Genomic DNA, 18,696 nt, shown 5'->3' with positions numbered 1-18,696 from the left:
GCCCAAATTTCAAGAAATTTGGAGAAAATTTTGTCAATTTTGAAATTTTTGGTACAAAAACAGGTTTTTTGGCTCAACGCGTAACGCATCGCGCGCGACCCATGAGATTGGGAGGTCCAAATCACAAACGGCTTGTAGTTTTGGGTTTGTCATGATGAAATATACATGCTCAGCTATTGCCAAAGCATTTCATCAAGGTTTGGGTCCCCAAAAGGTCAAAAAACATGCAAAAAATCACCTTTCTGCCCCTTTTTGAACACACAGGAAGCAGTCTTGGGAGAATGAACTTTTGGAAGGGCAAATGGACACCAAATTGGAAAATTCCACTTGGGTTGGAAAGTAGACATCCAGACCTTTCCAAAGAGCTATCATGAGATCAATTTGGATGCTAGGAAGTGCCCCAAAAGCAGGTGGAAAGGCGCGCGGCACATCAGGGTTTTTTTGGCACAATTTTTATCTTAAGCTCAGGAAACGAAGCCAGTTTGACCAGTTTTGACTTGTGATGGATTTTTTCACTCCTATTGATGTAATTAATGAAACGTGATGTAATTTTGGCACTTTATTACTTGTTCTAGAAGATTCATTCACTAAAAAGTGAAAATTAAATGAATGAATAAGTTTCCTACCTTATAGAGGCAAGTTGTTTTGACTGCCTATATTGTAGTGCTTTGTTTAGAATTGGTTGAAACAGCTCCTAGGATGATGAGCTCGACCCCTAGAGGCAAGGGAATGAGTTAGCTTGCCTATATTATGTATTTTCTTAGTCATTTTCAGGGTTGGACTCTTGGGAATAGCTTGATACACTATTGTACATATTTTATCTGCAATTTTGGCAAAGGATAGACCAGGGTTTTGCAACACTATTTGGGATTCATGTGGCCTTATGTGTTGATGGTGTGTTTCTCTTAGTACTTGTAAGTTGTGTATGTGTACCATTTTCTTTATTTAATCTTCTGCAATTAAACAAATGAAGTGTTAAGGTAGAATCCATAAATTTGCTATGCTCTGCCTTTAAGTTTGTTTAATTTTCCATGTTTTCTTCAGTTTAAGGAGAATCCTTGAGACTTCCTTGCTCTCCTTAGCTCCTCACCTGTCAGGTCTATTCATTCAATCACTTTAAAGGCATCAAAACAATCGCCTATCTTGCCCCAAGTAGACCTCTGCAAAAGCTGTGCCTCATCCCCGCACCCAAAATTGCCTTTCCCTTGAATTCAACAAAACTTCAAAAAATAAATTCCATAGTCCTTGTACTTCATACCTAGCCTAAAATTAGTCATCAATTCAGTCATCTCGAGCCTCTTTGATTACCTTTTGCCGAGATTGACCGGAGAGAGCCCTCTCCTGTCCTCGTAGCACTAGCTATGAAGCTGAGCTTGGTTTGATGTTGCCTCGAGTTTTGCCTTCCTCAGCCTGAGGCAAATTCGAACGCTAACAGGAGCTAGAAGGAGTAATGAAGAAAAACACAAAACTTATGATCATGTCAAGAATGTGAAGTAGTTAAAGAAGTAGCAAGAACAAAAACAATATCAAAATGGGAAATCAAATCACGTTCTCTAGGAGCTAACAACATCAATCAAGTCCACCATTCAGAAGACCATTCTTCAATAAATAAAATAAAATTTGCCATGTATATATCTGATGCATAAACATGTAAATAAATTTATACAAGTAGACTCAGTACTATGACTGCTAAGACAATTGCATATCTATTCAAATCATGTTGAAAGTCAAGCATAACTTATTGTATGATTGCATCATCATTTTTTCTCAAAAGTATTCATTTTCTGAATGTAGCAATGTACATTATGATAAGCCTTGTTAAACATCTAATGTAAACATGGAAGCAAAATCAAAGACATTGACATCAAAGCAGATGGGCAGACTCTATATATGTTTATGTTTGGCTTATGGATGCATTTATCATGAAGCATCATGAGTCCTACATCAAAACCTTATTATTGGAAATCTCCATGTGAAGACTTCTATGTCATCAAGTAATCAACTATTGTAATAGTTTCACTGCATCACTAGGATTTCTTTAACTCCTTTAGGACTGTTATTTTGATCACTAATGTGAATGCTTGAAGAAAAAAAAATAATTTATCAACAAAAGATGAGATTTCAGATAAATTGCAGCAAGATCATTCTCCATTTCAAAAATAAAAATAAAAAATGGAAATTATCCTTGCTCATCAATCTCATTTCAAAGAAGCGACAAATTTTTGAAGAAAAATAGGCATCTGCAATATCAAATACCCTAGGATAAAACTCTTTCAAATAAACATATTGAAGAACTCAATGCAAAAATTAGTATTCAAATATTTATTACAGAATAAAAGGAAAATTTATAAAAATGTCTCTATAATTTGAAGGCCATGGTTGATTGAAACACCATGCCTCGTGTTAGACTCCGTCTCATGTCAGTGTGAAATTGATTCTTCTTCAAAACCCTGTTTTGAAGAAGAAATCATTAAATGTGTTGTTTTAGATTATGTAATTTATTCTCCAGCTCTTCAAAGGGCAGCAGCAACTTCAAGCTCCTATCCCTGCACAAGCACAATTCAAAACATCATCAGCAATCAGAGGAAAAGCAAGTTACAAGCGATTTGGAGAGGTCTCAACTGGAAATCCCAAACAAACTTCACAGCATCAAGCATGCGGAAGGTGCAGTTGAAAATTCCAAATCGGAGAACCTCTATGCCTTGTGTGATCTTGGTCTCTCAATCACGAAGGAGTTAGTTCAGGATTTGGTGCCTTCATTGGACTATAGTATGCCTATCTCACTTCCGACTGTTCTATACAAACCACTTGAGGAGAGCAAAGAAATTGACATTCAGGCAGATGTAAGACATTTGAGTGCAGGCCTTGCTGGTACTCATGTTTTTGCGCATTATAAGGCATCAAATATGGGCCAAACAGCTCAGCTAACTCAAAACCAGAAGACAAAGATAAATTTTGATGAAAATGTGGCTAAAGAACGCGATGAGGATGATCTGGAAGTGCCTCTGCGAAAGATGATGCAGTGTGGCAGACTGCAAGGAATTAGAAAGCAGAATAATCTTAGAGTCCGAACACCTAGAGAAGCATCAGGTCTACTAAAAAGTTGCAGTAAGGAAGCATCAAACATGTTGCTCAGGGCAGCTGGTATTCAATCAGATAAAGCTTCAAAAAGTCAAGATTCCAATAAACTTTCATGTAAAATTTCAAATGGAATTAAGAATACAAGAAGAGATGATGTGCCTGAAAAAGATATTGTTGATAATCCAGTTAGCAGTGATATGGAAATGTCAAGTATGCAGAATATGTCTTAGGTTCTAATCTAGGACGTGCAAAAGGTTCTGGTAAAAGTCAAAATTTAAAAGTGTCAAACCCCAAGGTTTGATGATGCTAAAACTGGAGGAGGACCAGCTGGTCTCGATGAAGCAAAATTTAAGCCTTCTGAATTATCTTCCAGTCCAATCTCAGAACAGAGTAAAAGTTTCACCAGCACAAATATCTACTCTAGATGCCAGTGATGTTTTTATATCTAAAGAGCACAGAAATTCCCTTCTAGAACTTCAAAAAGTTTTGAGAGTGGATGCTACTCCTAAAGCAAGGCAGATGCATCTTGCTAAGTTCCTGAGAAGCCTTCGGAAAATGGTAGATGAGTTTGGTGTGGCAGTTGTGGTGACCAATCAAGTTGTTTTGCAAGTAGATGCTTCTGCTATGTTTGCTGGTTCCCAAGTTAAGCCTAAGGGAGAAATTGAATGTGTGCTGGCACTGCTCTCTTAGCTAAAAGGCAAATTTCTTCACTGTTACCAAGGGCCATGTTGACTGTAATAAATGGAGGGTTTATGGCTTAATAAGGAGCAAGAGTTTCATCTTCGAGGAAGGGTTTGTATTTATTGTGGTGGCCTGTGCGACTACCATTGTTTGAAGGATGGATTGGAGTTGTGGGAGCCGTATTCCCTTGTTGGTTGAGGCAACTGGCCTCTATTATGTTTTCTGGGTACATTTTGAGGAGAGACTAAACCATTGTTTGCACAGAACTGAGCGCTCTTCTTCCTTGATGACCGTGTGAGCTTTTCTTGTAGCAAAGATTCAAATTTCAGAGGACACATTCATTTGGTTGGTTGTACATGTGTATTCTCAATCGAGTGGATCCATGTGACTTTAATGTAGCTGTAACAAAGGTAGAAAGACAGAGAGATAAGAGGTCGATTTCCTTGGGGTCTTGATTACAACAGCGTATTAAAGGCTGGGCATCGTATGGAAGAGATAAATCATAAAAGCCTGTGCGCTGGGGCTCTAACTACGCAAATGATACTCACCTTTGTTTCATTACAGTGCCATGGAGTTTGGCATAAGCTCATGAGTTGTTCTCAATGATCTTGCAATTGATACTAGAAGAAAATGGAAGGGGCCTTGGCGCTGGTTTGATGAATCGATGATGGACTGTTGTGAACCTTTGGAAAAGGTGAAAGTTGATGGCATGCCTAGCTAATTGTTCTGAAGCTAAGGTTGAAGCTTTCCGCTCCAATCAAAGTTCTATTGATGAATTCCGGAGATTTGTAGCAAAGTGTGCTTCTTCTGAAGATTGCCATGTGATTACATCATATCATAGAGCTCCACTAAAGCAGACAGGATCTGGCCATTTTTCACCGATTGGTGGATACCATGCTGGAAAAGACATGGCACTTGTTTTAGATGTCGCTCGATTCAAGTATCCTCCCCATTGGGTTCCACTTTCACTTCTTTGGGAGGCAATGAATACCATAGACGAAACGACTCAAAAATACAGGGGGTTTATGCTAATCTTGAAGCACCAGCAGGGTCCATCCTTACTTTATACTCTGGTTCTGCAGCTTCTGAAAGCAGAAGGTTTTGACAGTGTAGAAAAAATCCTTTCTGCAGTTTTTGAATCATTACCTGCAAATCTTACAGATTTCATCAAGTGGATTGCCGAAGTTAGAAGGTTGGACAGCTCTGAGAAAACTGTAGATAAGGAAGAAGCTGAGCGAATTGCTATCAAGGGAGAAATATTGCAACAAATAAAGGAAACAGAAATTTACAAGGTTGCGGATAAGTGGTCTTCATCTGCAACCCCATGATGCACTTTATCATGGTCTACTGAAGATAATTCGTTGGAGATCATTGAAAATGTTTGCTGCCAAAGGGAATCAACCCAATGTGAACTGATTGGTGTATCGAAAGAGTGTTTTTGTAATAAGGCTTGTATGCAAAGAGCAAGCACAAGTGACAATTTCCCAGTTTGCTCTAAGACTTTTGAGATCCCAAGAATAAAAAACAAATCTGAAACTAACGGAGCCAGTTAAAATAAAAATCGGGAATCCTATCCGCTTAACACCTTTACTGCTATGTGGACCTGCCAAGGAGCATCACTTATGTACGTGTCAGCAAATTAGTAAATCCGATTGAAACTATTCTTCATATTTCCTTATTCGAATGACCAACGCATTTCCAGAGATTTGGGGGGGGCGGTTGTAATTTCCAGAATGTGCAAAGTGGCATTCATAGGTTCGTTTGCCTATTTTATCCTTCACGCTGGAATAATGGAAGGATCATCTATCTTTAAGAGCAGATGGAGGATTCTATTCTATTTTCATGGCTTTAGTTGAAACAGCGCCCCTGTTTTGGGGGTCGATCTGTTGTTTTTTTTGTTTTTAGTTGATTTAATGTATAAAAATATTTTTTGGGGGGAGAGAGTTAGGGGGGGAGAGTTCTGAGTGCTGAGAGCTGGTGGTGAATAGAGAGCTTACCATGTACAATTTTTGACAGAGATTTTTAATGAAATTTCACAGCTCTGACTTCTGAGATTCCTGTGGTATGATAATTTAGCATAAGTTTTTCTTGTGTTTCATATGTGATCTATTATGTTCCATTTCACTTCATGATCATTTCTAATTGAACAAATGAAGTGTTAAAGTAAGAATTCATGCCTACCATGCTCTGCTTTTAAGTTTGTTCAATATTTAATGTTTTCTACTGTTTAAGGAGGATTCAAAGTTATTGTTTGCCCTCCTTAGCTCCTCACCAGTCTTGCCATCCCATTTAAATCTAGATTTGGTGTTAAATTTCTTGTCTACCTTGCCTCAGTCGATAATCTGTGTTGTTCATTATATTTCTCTGTTCAAGCTGTGATTTTGCCCATGCAGCCCGGAAAAACCCCGTCATTTAATTAAAAACCCCTTTTGATCAGTTTACTAGCCTAATATCAGTGTTACCTTATTGGTCATCTATTTTATTGAAGATTTCACGAGATAGACCGGAGAGAGCCTTCCCCTGCCCCGTAGGGCTAGCTACGAGGCTAAATGGTTTGATGTTGCCTTGAGGTTTACCTTTCTCAGCCTGAGGTGAAATTTCAAGCGCTAACATACTGGCGACCATACTGGGGAGAACATTCAATTTGTTGATTGTCTTGTCCCAGTACATGTAATCAAGGTGCAGATCTGATGCTGATGGTGGACAGCAGTCAGACACTTATGCAGGCTGAACCATTCACCTGGCGACTCCAATTCGATCCAGACATTCCAACGCATGCTGATCTGTTCATGCAATGGTAGGGTATGTGGCAAACCCTGCACTTTGTGAAGCTCTAAACGGAGTTAGAGAGTGGTTAGTAGATATTGAAACTAATGAAGAATTTTTCAGTGACTTCTTTCAAAGTTTGAAATCTCCAGAGTTCTCTCCTGAAGCTAAAATTGGTGCCTGTGAGTTAATTGTTGAAAAACTTGAAAAGGAGATTCAATGTTTAGATGAGCAGATTCAGTCATATGATTTCCAAGACCCTAAAAAGTTCTTGGAAATCCTTCCTCCTTCGCAACAAGAAATCGTAGACTTGCCTATAGATGTTTACATTGACAATGTGCAGCTGGAAGTATGTGTTGCAGAGTTGGGGCAGCCAACAGAGTCTGGCTTTCGTGATCCTATTGCGGCATATATGGACATGTTTTTCAGTTTGATTGATAGATCAGACTGTCTTTTCCGTGACCAGGCTCAGTATGTGCATGAAGGGCTGCCAGCAATTACATCTGTGTCCTCGTGGCAGCATTCTCAAGCGGCGGCATCATTCTCAGGTTTACTTGAATGGTTAATATGGCATTTTAGTATTACCTGATCTATTGTTTGTACAGCAGATTAGAGTAGACTTTGTAAATAAATAAGCAGCCATAAAGGCAGCATCTTGTTTTAGTTTGCTTGAAGATTGTTTGATTTTAGTTTCAGTTTGAAAATTAAGTCAAGAGTTATGTCGATGATGACTCCATTGCCCAATGGGTGGAGGCATTGTCTGCTCTCCCAAAGTTCTGCGGTTCTTGGCACCTCCACGGAGCGGCAGCTGCCATCCCAATTGGAGCCGATGTTAGACTCCGTCTCATGTCAGTGTGAAATTGATTCTTCTTCAAAACCCTGTTTTGAAGAAGAAATCATTAAATGTGTTGTTTTAGATTATGTAATTTATTCTCCAGCTCTTCAAAGGGCAGCAGCGACTTCAAGCTCCTATCCCTGCACAAGCACAATTCAAAGCATCATCAACAATCAGAGGAAAAGCAAGTTACAAGCGATTTGGAGAGGTCTCAACTGGAAATCCCAAACAAACTTCACAGCATCAAGCATGCGGAAGGTGCAGTTGAAAATTCCAAATCGGAGAACCTCTATGCCTTGTGTGATCTTGGTCTCTCAATCACGAAGGAGTTAGTTCAGGATTTGGTGCCTTCATTGGACTGTAGTATGCCTATCTCACTTCCGACTGTTCTATACAAACCACTTGAGGAGAGCAAAGAAATTGACATTCAGGCAGATGTAAGACATTTGAGTGCAGGCCTTGCTGGTACTCATGTTTTTGCGCATTATAAGGCATCAAATATGGGCCAAACAGCTCAGCTAACTCAAAACCAGAAGACAAAGATAAATTTTGATGAAAATGTGGCTAAAGAACGCAATGAGGATGATCTGGAAGTGCCTCTGAGAAAGATGATGCAGTGTGGCAGACTGCAAGGAATTAGAAAGCAGAATAATCTTAGGTTCCGAACACCTAGAGAAGCATCAGGTCTACTAAAAAGTTGCAGTAAGGAAGCATCAAACATGTTGCTCAGAGCAGCTGGTATTCAATCAGATAAAGCTTCAAAAAGTCAAGATTCCAATAAACTTTCATGTAAAATTTCAAATGGAATTAAGAATACAAGAAGAGATGATGTGCCTGAAAAGATATTGTTGATAATCCAGTTAGCAGTGATATGGAAATGTCAAGTATGCAGAATATGTCTTAGGTTCTAATCTAGGACGTGCAAAAGGTTCTGGTAAAAGTCAAAATTTAAAAGTGTCAAACCCCAAGGTTTGATGATGCTAAAACTGGAGGAGGACCAGCTGGTCTCGATGAAGCAAAATTTAAGCCTTCTGAATTATCTTCCAGTCCAATCTCAGAACAGAGTAAAAGTTTCACCAGCACAAATATCTACTCTAGATGCCAGTGATGTTTTTATATCTAAAGAGCACAGAAATTCCCTTCTAGAACTTCAAAAAGTTTTGAGAGTGGATGCTACTCCTAAAGCAAGGCAGATGCATCTTGCTAAGTTCCTGAGAAGCCTTCGGAAAATGGTAGATGAGTTTGGTGTGGCAGTTGTGGTGACCAATCAAGTTGTTTTGCAAGTAGATGCTTCTGCTATGTTTGCTGGTTCCCAAGTTAAGCCTAAGGGAGAAATTGAATGTGTGCTGGCACTGCTCTCTTAGCTAAAAGGCAAATTTCTTCACTGTTACCAAGGGCCATGTTGACTGTAATAAATGGAGGGTTTATGGCTTAATAAGGAGCAAGTGTTTCATCTTCGAGGAAGGGTTTGTATTTATTGTGGTGGCCTGTGTGACTACCATTGTTTGAAGGATGGATTGGAGTTGTGGGAGCCGTATTCCCTTGTTAGTTGAGGCAACTGGCCTCTATTATGTTTTCTGGGTACATTTTGAGGAGAGACTAAACCATTGTTTGCACAGAACTGAGCGCTCTTCTTCCTTGATGACTGTGTGAGCTTTTCTTGTAGCAAAGATTCAAATTTCAGAGGACACATTCATTTGGTTGGTTGTACATGTGTATTCTCAATCGAGTGGATCCATGTGACTTTAATGTAGCTGTAACAAAGGTAGAAAGACAGAGAGATAAGAGGTCGATTTCCTTGGGGTCTTGATTACAACAGCGTATTAAAGGATGGGCATCGTATGGAAGAGATAAATCATAAAAGCTTGTGCACTGGGGCTCTAACTACGCAAATGATACTCACCTTTGTTTCATTACAGTGCCATGGAGTTTGGCATAAGCTCATGAGTTGTTCTCAATGCTCTTGCAATTGATCCTGGAAGAAAATGGAAGGGGCCTTGGCGCTGGTTTGATGAATCGATGCTGGACTGTTGTGAACCTTTGGAAAAGGTGAAAGTTGATGGCATGCCTAGCTAATTGTTCTGGAGCTAAGGTTGAAGCTTTCCGCTCCAATCAAAGTTCTATTGATGAATTCCAGAGATTTGTAGCAAAGTGTGCTTCTTCTGAAGATTGCCATGTGATTACATCATATCATAGAGCTCCACTAAAGCAGACAGGATCTGGCCATTTTTCACCGATTGGTGGATACCATGCTGGAAAAGACATGGCACTTGTTTTAGATGTCGCTCGATTCAAGTATCCTCCCCATTGGGTTCCACTTTCACTTCTTTGGGAGGCAATGAATACCATAGACGAAACGACTCAAAAATACAGGGGGTTTATGCTAATCTTGAAGCACCAGCAGGGTCCATCCTTACTTTATACTCTGGTTCTGCAGCTTCTGAAAGCAGAAGGTTTTGACAGTGTAGAAAAAATCCTTTCTGCAGTTTTTGAATCATTACCTGCAAATCTTACAGATTTCATCAAGTGGATTGCCGAAGTTAGAAGGTTGGACAACTCTGAGAAAACTGTAGATAAGGAAGAAGCTGAGCGAATTGCTATCAAGGGAGAAATATTGCAACAAATAAAGGAAACAGAAATTTACAAGGTTGCGGATAAGTGGTCTTCATCTGCAACCTCATGCTGCACTTTATCATGGTCTACTGAAGATAATTCGTTGGAGATAATTGAAAATGTTTGCTGCCAAAGGGAAGCCACCCAATGTGAACTGATTGGTGTATCGAAAGAGTGTTTTTGTAATAAGGCTTGTATGCAAAGAGCAAGCACAAGTGACAATTTCCCAGTTTGCTCTAAGACTTTTGAGATCGCAAGAATAAAAGACAAATCTGAAACTAACGGAGCCAGTTAAAATAAAAATCGGGAATCCTATCCGCTTAACACCTTTACTGCTATGTGGACCTGCCAAGGAGCATCACTTATGTACGTGTCAGCAAATTAGTAAATCCGATTGAAACTGTTCTTCAGATTTCCTTATTCGAATGACCAACGCATTTCCAGAGATTTGGGGGGGCGGTTGTAATTTCCAGAATGTGCAAAGTGGCATTCATGGGTTCGTTTGCCTATTTTTACCTTCACGCTGGAATAATGGAAGGCTCATCTATCTTTAAGAGCAGATGGAGGATTCTATTCTATTTTCATGGCTTTAGTTGAAACAGCGCCCCTGTTTTGGGGGTCGATCTGTTGTTTTTTTTTGTTTTTAATTGATTTAATGTATAAAAGTATTTTTTTTGGGGAGAGAGTTAGGGGGGGAGAGTTCTGAGTGCTGAGAGCTGGTGGATAATAGAGAGCTTACCATGTACAGTTTTTGACAGAGATTTTTAATGAAATTTCACAGCTCTGACTTCTGAGATTCCTGTGGTATGATAATTTAGCATAAGTTTTTCTTGTGTTTCATATGTGATCTGTTATGTTCCATTTCACTTCATGATCATTTCTAATTGAACAAATGAAGTGTTAAAGTAAGAATTCATGCCTGCCATGCTCTGCTTTTAAGTTTGTTCAATATTTAATGTTTTCTACTGTTTAAGGAGGATTCAAAGTTATTGTTTGCGCTCCTTAGCTCCTCACCAGTCTTGCCATCCCATTTAAATCTAGATTTGTTGTTAAATTTCTTGCCTACCTTGCCTCAGTTGATAATCTGTGTTGTTCATTATATTTCTCTGTTCAAGCTGTGATTTTGCCCATGCAGCCCGGAAAAACCCCGTCATTTAATTAAAAACCCCTTTTGATCAGTTTACTAGCCTAATATCAGTGTTACCTTATTGGTCATCTATTTTATTGAAGATTTCACGAGATAGACCGGAGAGAGCCTTCTCCTGCCCCGTAGGGCTAGCTACGAGGCTAAATGGTTTGATGTTGCCTTGAGGTTTACCTTTCTCAGCCTGAGGTGAAATTTCAAGCGCTAACACCTCGCTCAATTGCAACACTTCAACTTCATTACTATTGCCGTAAGAATTTAATTAATATTTATGCTACATTATCAAAGTGATTTTATGAATAAATTTGTGCAAATCATCTCTATGTGAGTGGAGGAAGATCAATTTCCTTCACCCGAAAGAGTAAATGAAGAGTCAGTAATCCTACAAAAGAAGAAATGAAATTGTATAAAGAAAGCATTCTCCATGTTCATACAAGATTCAAAAATCAAATCTCATACATCTCTTAGCAAACAAATGAAGAGACATTTAAATACATTGTTCTGTCAAATCTATTCTCTACAAGCATTGAGATGCAGTTTTTGGGCATTCAACTCCAAGAGAATCCAGAGAACAATAAAATGTTGAATAGGAGGTTGCTAGTATATGCCATTGAAAAGGGCATCACTAAGCATTGATCATTTTCCCGCACAAAAGAAAAAAAGGGGGGAGAGATATATAAAAGCTCCAAAAAAAAATTGAGAGAAAGCAAGCATAAAGAGGAAAAATGGTATCCATCAAAGAAAACCAAGCACTTAGAATGATTTCTATATATCATGATGAGGTACGAAAAGTGAGAAGAAAAGTAACGTCTGTTTAATTGCAATTATGAAGGTCAAGGTTTTGACGGGAGTAGAGGTGTCAAGGACAAATATACAACACCATACATAGTATTGACATCGAGTGGATTGGACCAACATTAAATAATGCATGCAGCAGTGGAATAATTGTGTGCATAGAAATAATTATTGCAAGCGTTCATAATATGTGCAGGGGAATAATTATTGCAAGCGTTCATAATACATGCAGAGGAATAATTACTACATGTGTTCATAATATATCAATTATAATCTTTTGTTTTAACTTGGTATACTACAACGAATATTATGGTGCGTTATTATCTTCTACAACGTTATTGAAGCAGCAGTGGCAGGTGTAGGAACAATATGGAGCATGCATTGGCATAACTGAAGTGAACCAGAGGAGGAATCTTTTTTTGTAATGTTAAATATTCTAAAGCATTTGTATTTTTAATATCTACTCGAGCTGGTGGTGTTGGTTTGAATCTTGTAGGAGTTGATACTGTCATTTTCTATGAGCATAACTGAAATCCACAAGTTAACAAGCAAGCATTACAATGTGCTCATCGCATTGGTCAGCTGCACCATGTCTTGGTAATAAGCATTGTAACAGAAAACACAGTTGAGGAGGTGATTATGCAAAGGGCCAACAGAAAATTGTAGTTTAGTCACAATGATATTGGCCATGATGATGATGATCCGAAAGCACATGGATCAGAGGGTATAGCAGGTGGTGATTTGAGGTCCATAATAATTTATGGCTTGCACAAATTTTAATGTTGAATTAAGGCAACATTGGCAGACGACATTGGCATTGGCATATGGTGCTAACATCATTAACACATTAAGTGTTTTAGGGAAATATCAAATTCACGAAACATAATGAAGGCAATATTGGCACTAACATTGAATGAAGGCAATATTGGCATTAACGCATTAAGTATTTTAGGGTTTTATGCCCTAATATATCACAAGCACGTAACGTAATAATCCCAAGGTGTTGAGTGTGATCTCAATTATTTGAATCCAGATTATCTTCAAACTTTTTTATACTTGATTGATGATTTCCATGGAGTATGAAGGGCATGCTTTAGCTAGTTTTTCACCAATGGCACTAACAGGATAATTAAAAGGTGTTTACAAGAATGTTTGTGGTGTGCTTGCTTGATCTTGACACATTTGGACTAAATGTGAGATATATTCGATTGCTGATATGAACAATTCTGAAACGAACTCTCCATCTTATCATCCAAAAAGCGTTCAAATTAATCACATATGCAACCAAATGCATTTGATGCAGAATATTCCACAAATCAACAACTTTAGTTTCCAGCCCCCCAAAGCTCTTTTCTTTCTACAACCATCCCAACTTAGATTTCTGTTGAAGTCAATTTCGAGGTATTTGTAATTCGTAACTTCTTCTAGAATGTTTCCTTCAAAGTAGAACTTATGCTGGTTATGCTTTCTTTTGTTAGAGAAAACCACTACTCTCATTTTGCTATTATTGACTTGAATCCCCAACCTTCTCCAAAAATGCTCAAGGGAAAGTAAATGCTCTTGCAAACAAAGAGCAAATTTATCAATCAGAATAAGGTCATCTGCGTACAAAAGAAGCCTTGTAATGAACTTACCCAAATGGATATTGTCACCCCCTTGCGAATTTAGTCACTCTTCAAGGTTGTCGATATATAAACCAAAAAGGGTAGGAGACAATGGGAAACCTTGCTTGACCCCGATATTGCTTCTAAAACTTTCAGAAATTTCTGCTGAAGTTCTAATTTTGACTTTCACCTCTTCATATAGCCTATGCATAACTGCTCTCAAATGCCTAAGAACCCCGAGTTCCTCCATTCTGTGCCAAATCTTATCCTTAGGAATCATGTCAAAGCCTTTTATGAAATCAACAAAGAAACAAAAGGCTTCTTCCTTTTTCTTCCAAACTTTTTCAATGATGTGCCTTAAAATTATACCATGATCAACTTTGGAATGTTTAAGTCTAAAACCTGCTTGCCCTTTAGCACGTTTATCTCTTTATTCTGCCCACTTACTGATTTTATTTTCTAACATGCTTCCAAATAACTTTGAAACAAGGGGTTTATCATTATGGTCCTATAATTAGAGGGATTATTGATGTCACCACTCTTGAAAAGAGGTATTGCCAAACTAGTTGTCCAATTTGTGGGGAACCCCTATTGTATGATGTTGTTGAAATTTTTTGTGATGTGAGGTGCAAGAATTTTTAACCCCCACTTTAGATACTTTGCTTGGAGTTCAACTAAGTCATTTGTTTTTCCAACACCCAATTTCTTGATACCCATCTCTACTAATCAGGTGCTCAGTATTTAGCTCAAAAATCAAAGTTCTCAGAATGACTCAAATCCTGAACGACTGCGTCTGTCTTGGAAAAATGATCCTAATGCAACTCGTTTCACTGAAAACCGAGTTCGTATGAGAAAGTTATTGTGTTTTGATCGCTTTGTTAAACATGGAAATTTGCAAAAAAAAATGCCGAGTCACTGCACAATCAGTAGTCCGTACTGCTGACGTGGAAAGTGACTAGGCAGGGTCAATGATGGTCAACAACAAATCACATATGGACAAGTGGCATCGTTTCATTGGGTTACACAGGTGGTGTGTTGGCGCAATCTTATTAGTTTGTTTTTGGGCCAATGAAAGAATGCCACATGGCAAGCGCAGAGGCCACCACGTGGCACCTCCCAATGGTCTAAGGGCTCGACATAGTTCAAAAAAGTTATTATGGAGGCGTTGCGGCTTGACCCCGCGACCTCCCCTCCGCAGTCCAAGCCACATACCAACTCCGCTACCACTGTGGTTCTTAACCCATAAGCTCTCCACATTAATTTAAAGTTTAGTGATGTTGGGGTTGGCGGTTAGGAGGGGCAGCCTGCAGGCCAGCCCTCCGCATGTGAACACCAACCCACAAACAATGCAGTCACAGTTACAGTTTATCAGGCGGATAGTCCAACACACCAACACCGCAACGGTATCCGACATGTGAACGTGATTGTTGTAACACCAAATGGTCAGTGCAGCGGGCTCCAAAACTGCACAATAACCACGACATGTGACCTGAACAAAACTCTGACAGTTGTGGTCAGCATTAACTCCGCGATCATCGTGCTAATTGTAGATTGGTGGGAAACTAATCCTGGTTTAACCATTAATTAAGCTCGAGTTTAAAACAACGAAAGTTTGGCGGTGCCACTAATTTCAGGCCCGCCTCCACATTTAGCAACTCTAACTGGAGTTATTCCAGAATTAGAGGAGTTTTTCGAGGAAAAGATTGTCTGAGTCATGGAGAAGGCAATTTTCAACAAAATTGAGCTCAAGAAGAGGTGTTCTGGGCTATTTTGGACATTATGAACACACTAGTGTAGGTATCAGGAGCCATAGAGCTTTGTAAAACAACATTTTTCCATATTGAACTAATACAAAGGCCCAAGCCATGGAAGCTCGACCAAGGAGATGTAGCCCAAGAGGGGTGAACTCCTTCATCAAAACACTGTGTTAAAGTGTCCCTTTAATGGTTTTTTGTACTTTGAATGTCTGTTGTTCAGTATTTTTTTTTTGAAGCTATTTTTCTCATGAATGTCATTTTAAAATTAAGGGAATTTACCTCATTACATACATAAACAATTAATGAAACCTTAGTACGAGAAGAAATATGCAAGCACATGTTTAGAAATCTGTATTTAATATTAGCACATCATAAACTAACAATAAAAAATAGATCAAGTTGGTATCAGAGCCAAGTTGATTTGCTTGATTGCTTGAGTTTGTGCAATCAAGGTTTTAATGGTTGCAAAATTGTGATGCTTACAAGGTTAAAGTTGCAGAAAGGAGAAGGGAAGCTATTGGTTACAACTCTTGAGGTAATTCCCAGAAGAAGGAGAGCCACAAGGCCACAATCTCCACCACTCAAAGTTCCAATTCCAACTGCACTTGAAACTCCTGAAGTTTTGCCTTCAACTAAGATTGAAGAGGTACAAGCAGTACCAGTTTCTGAGCCTGAATCCATAGCCATTATGTATGGAGAAAGAGAATGTGAAGGTCCTTCTTCAGAAGAGGAAGCATTCAAGAAAGCTTTCTATACTTTGACTGAGATGGTTAAAGTCCTTTATGAAGAGAGGAATACTAGAATGGTTGGAGAGAGTTCTAAACCTCCACATGTAAAAGGAAGCTTAGAGGATAAAAAAGACGAGAAGAAGGATTCAAAAGGGAATGGTGGAAAGCCAACTCCATCTCCACCATCCTCATCATCTTCATCATCTCACACAACATCATCTTCCACTTCCACCACTGAAACTGTCCATACTCATTCAAAATCCCCAAAAGGAAAGACTCCCTTGCTTAAATTGGACATAAAATTCGAACTTCCCATGTACAATGGAGAGGTGAATGCAGAAAAGTTGGACAATTGGATTTGACAGTTAGGTATACTATAGAATTCAGAACCTTCAAGAAGATGACATAAAAATCCAGTTGGTTTCACTGAGGCTAGAAGGAGCTGCATTAGTTTGGTGTGAAGCAAAGACTCAAGAGGAAATGTGAATCCATGGTAAGATATCGATTACTTGGGTTGAATTGGTTTCTACAATTAAAAGACAGTTTTATCCTTTAGCCTATATGCAAAAAGCCATTATGAGTTGGCAGAATTTTAGGCAGCTTAAAGGCCAAATAGTCCAAGAGTATACACAGGAGTTTAGGAAAAGGGCTTTGTTATTAGGAGTAAATTTGAATTCCCAAGATACATTGTTGAAATATATTGGGGGTTTACATTCCTATTTGAAATATACTATCCTTATGTTCAATCCAAACTATTTATATGAGGTATGTGTGCAAGCCATGCACCTTGAATCTAGAGGAAAGAACATTCAGGAAGAAAGTAGTAAGAGGAAGCCATTCAAGGGAAAGGAGAAAGATAAGGGTGGAAAATGGAAGGGAAATAAAAATGCAAGCGCGAAGAAAGAAGGGGAGAAAACCATATGCCAACATTGTTCCAAAGCAAGGCATGATGAAGTCCACTGCTGGAAATTTCATCCCAAATTAAGACCTAAGAAACAAAACAATAAGGGAAAACAAAAGACGATCGCTACCACCCAACATGACCTTGGTTCAGACTCTGGTGATGAGACCAAGATTTCAGCCATGGTTACAAAAGGAAAATAAATTGTTGCAAGCACTAGTTCATCGCATAGTCAAAACAACACTCCAAATGAAGAGTTAATGATAGAGTTGTTTCATGTAAGAGTAATTTCAAATCATACAAATATTGATGCATTATTCGATAGTGGGTCACAATCAAACTCGATTTCAAAAGAATTGGTTAAAAAACTAAACCTTGAAACTGTACCTCATCATAAGCCATATCCATTAGGTTGGATAGTTAATAATGAAAACTTACAGGTTACAAGGAAGTGTTTATTCAAGTTCACCATTACCGAAAAGTTCATTGATGAAGTTGAGTTAGATGTAGTTCCACTTGACCTCCCAGGAATCATTTTGGGTATTCCTTATTTGTATGGTAGGAAAGCAGTATTTTATCGCTATGACAACAAAAACATATTACTCAAGAATGGGGTGGAGTACATTGTGAGAGACCATCGCAAAAAGCTAAACATTTCTTTGGTTAATGCAGGGCAGATGAAGAGACTAGTAAATGCAAGTAAATTTTTTGTGCTTCTCATGATCAAGAAAAAGAATGTATTGATTATGAATCTTTTGAAGGTTGTGATGATAAATTGAAATTTGATTTGTTTGATGTGGTAAGCAAGCATGGTGAGATGTTTCAGGAACCAAAAGGGTTACCTCCCAAGAGGGGAATTTAGCATGAGATTCAGTTGCAACAGGATGTTCCACTTCCAAACATAGGCATACATTGCACGTCGATTATGGAGAGCATGGAAATCAAAAAGCAAATTCAAGAATTTTTGAGCAAAGGTATCATACGCCCATCCACGTCGCCATGTGGTTCGCCCATTGTCTTGGTGCCAAAGAAGGATGGAAATTGGCGCATGTGTGTGGATTTCCGTGCACTAAACAAAACCATAGTAAAGTATCGTTATCCACTCCCAAGAATTGATGATTTGCTTGATCAGTTGAGGTATTCAAAGTATTTCACTAAGTTAGACTTATGAAGTGGTTATCATCAAGTTAGGATAGTTGAAGAAGACATTTGGAAAACCACATTTAAAACTAAACAAGGATTGTTTGAGTGTCGTGTTATGCCTTTCGGTCTTACAAATGCTCCAACTACTTTCATGAGGGCAATGAATGATGTATTGAGACCATTTTTAGATGATATTCTCATATTAAACAAGTCAAGAGATGAACATGTCATGCATGTAAACAAAGTACTTGATGTCTTGAGAAAACAACAATTGTTTTTAAAGATGTCGAAGTGTGAATTTGGCAAGACTTCTTTGGTGTATTTGGGACACATTGTAGGAGAAGGTGAGTTGAAGGTAGACCCCTCTAAGTTTGAGGTCATTTTGAATTGGCCCAAGCCCAATACAATTACAAAAGTAAGAAGCTTTTTAGGGGTAACACAATATTGGAGAAAGTTTATTGCTATTTTTTCTTCCATTGCAGCTCCATTACATGCATTGACAAGTGTCAAGAAAGTCTTCCACTGGGGAGATGTACAACAGAAAGCATTTGATGCTTTGAAGCAAAAGATCAGTTCAACACTGGTATTGGCACTTCGAGATCTTAGACGGCCATTCGAGATTCAAATGGATGCAAGTGATTATGCCAT

The 18,696-nt window shown here is 38.6% G+C and overlaps 2 pseudogenes; both read left to right on the top strand.

Moving 5' to 3' along the window:
- Nucleotides 1-4,426: 4,426 nt before the first annotated feature.
- LOC149205297 (glutathione gamma-glutamylcysteinyltransferase 1 pseudogene) lies at nucleotides 4,427-5,090 on the top strand (annotated as a pseudogene).
- A 4,277-nt stretch (nucleotides 5,091-9,367) lies between these two features.
- On the top strand, nucleotides 9,368-10,271 carry LOC149205296 (glutathione gamma-glutamylcysteinyltransferase 1 pseudogene; annotated as a pseudogene).
- Nucleotides 10,272-18,696: the final 8,425 nt, after the last annotated feature.

This window comes from Pinus tabuliformis, chromosome 1_2, assembly GCF_031772625.1.
Source record: "Pinus tabuliformis cultivar Carrire ecotype Pingquan chromosome 1_2, CPIR1, whole genome shotgun sequence".
NCBI classification, from domain to species: Eukaryota; Viridiplantae; Streptophyta; class Pinopsida; order Pinales; family Pinaceae; genus Pinus; species Pinus tabuliformis.
Note: the sequence above shows the minus strand (reverse complement) of the source record. Positions and strands in the feature narration are given on the sequence as shown.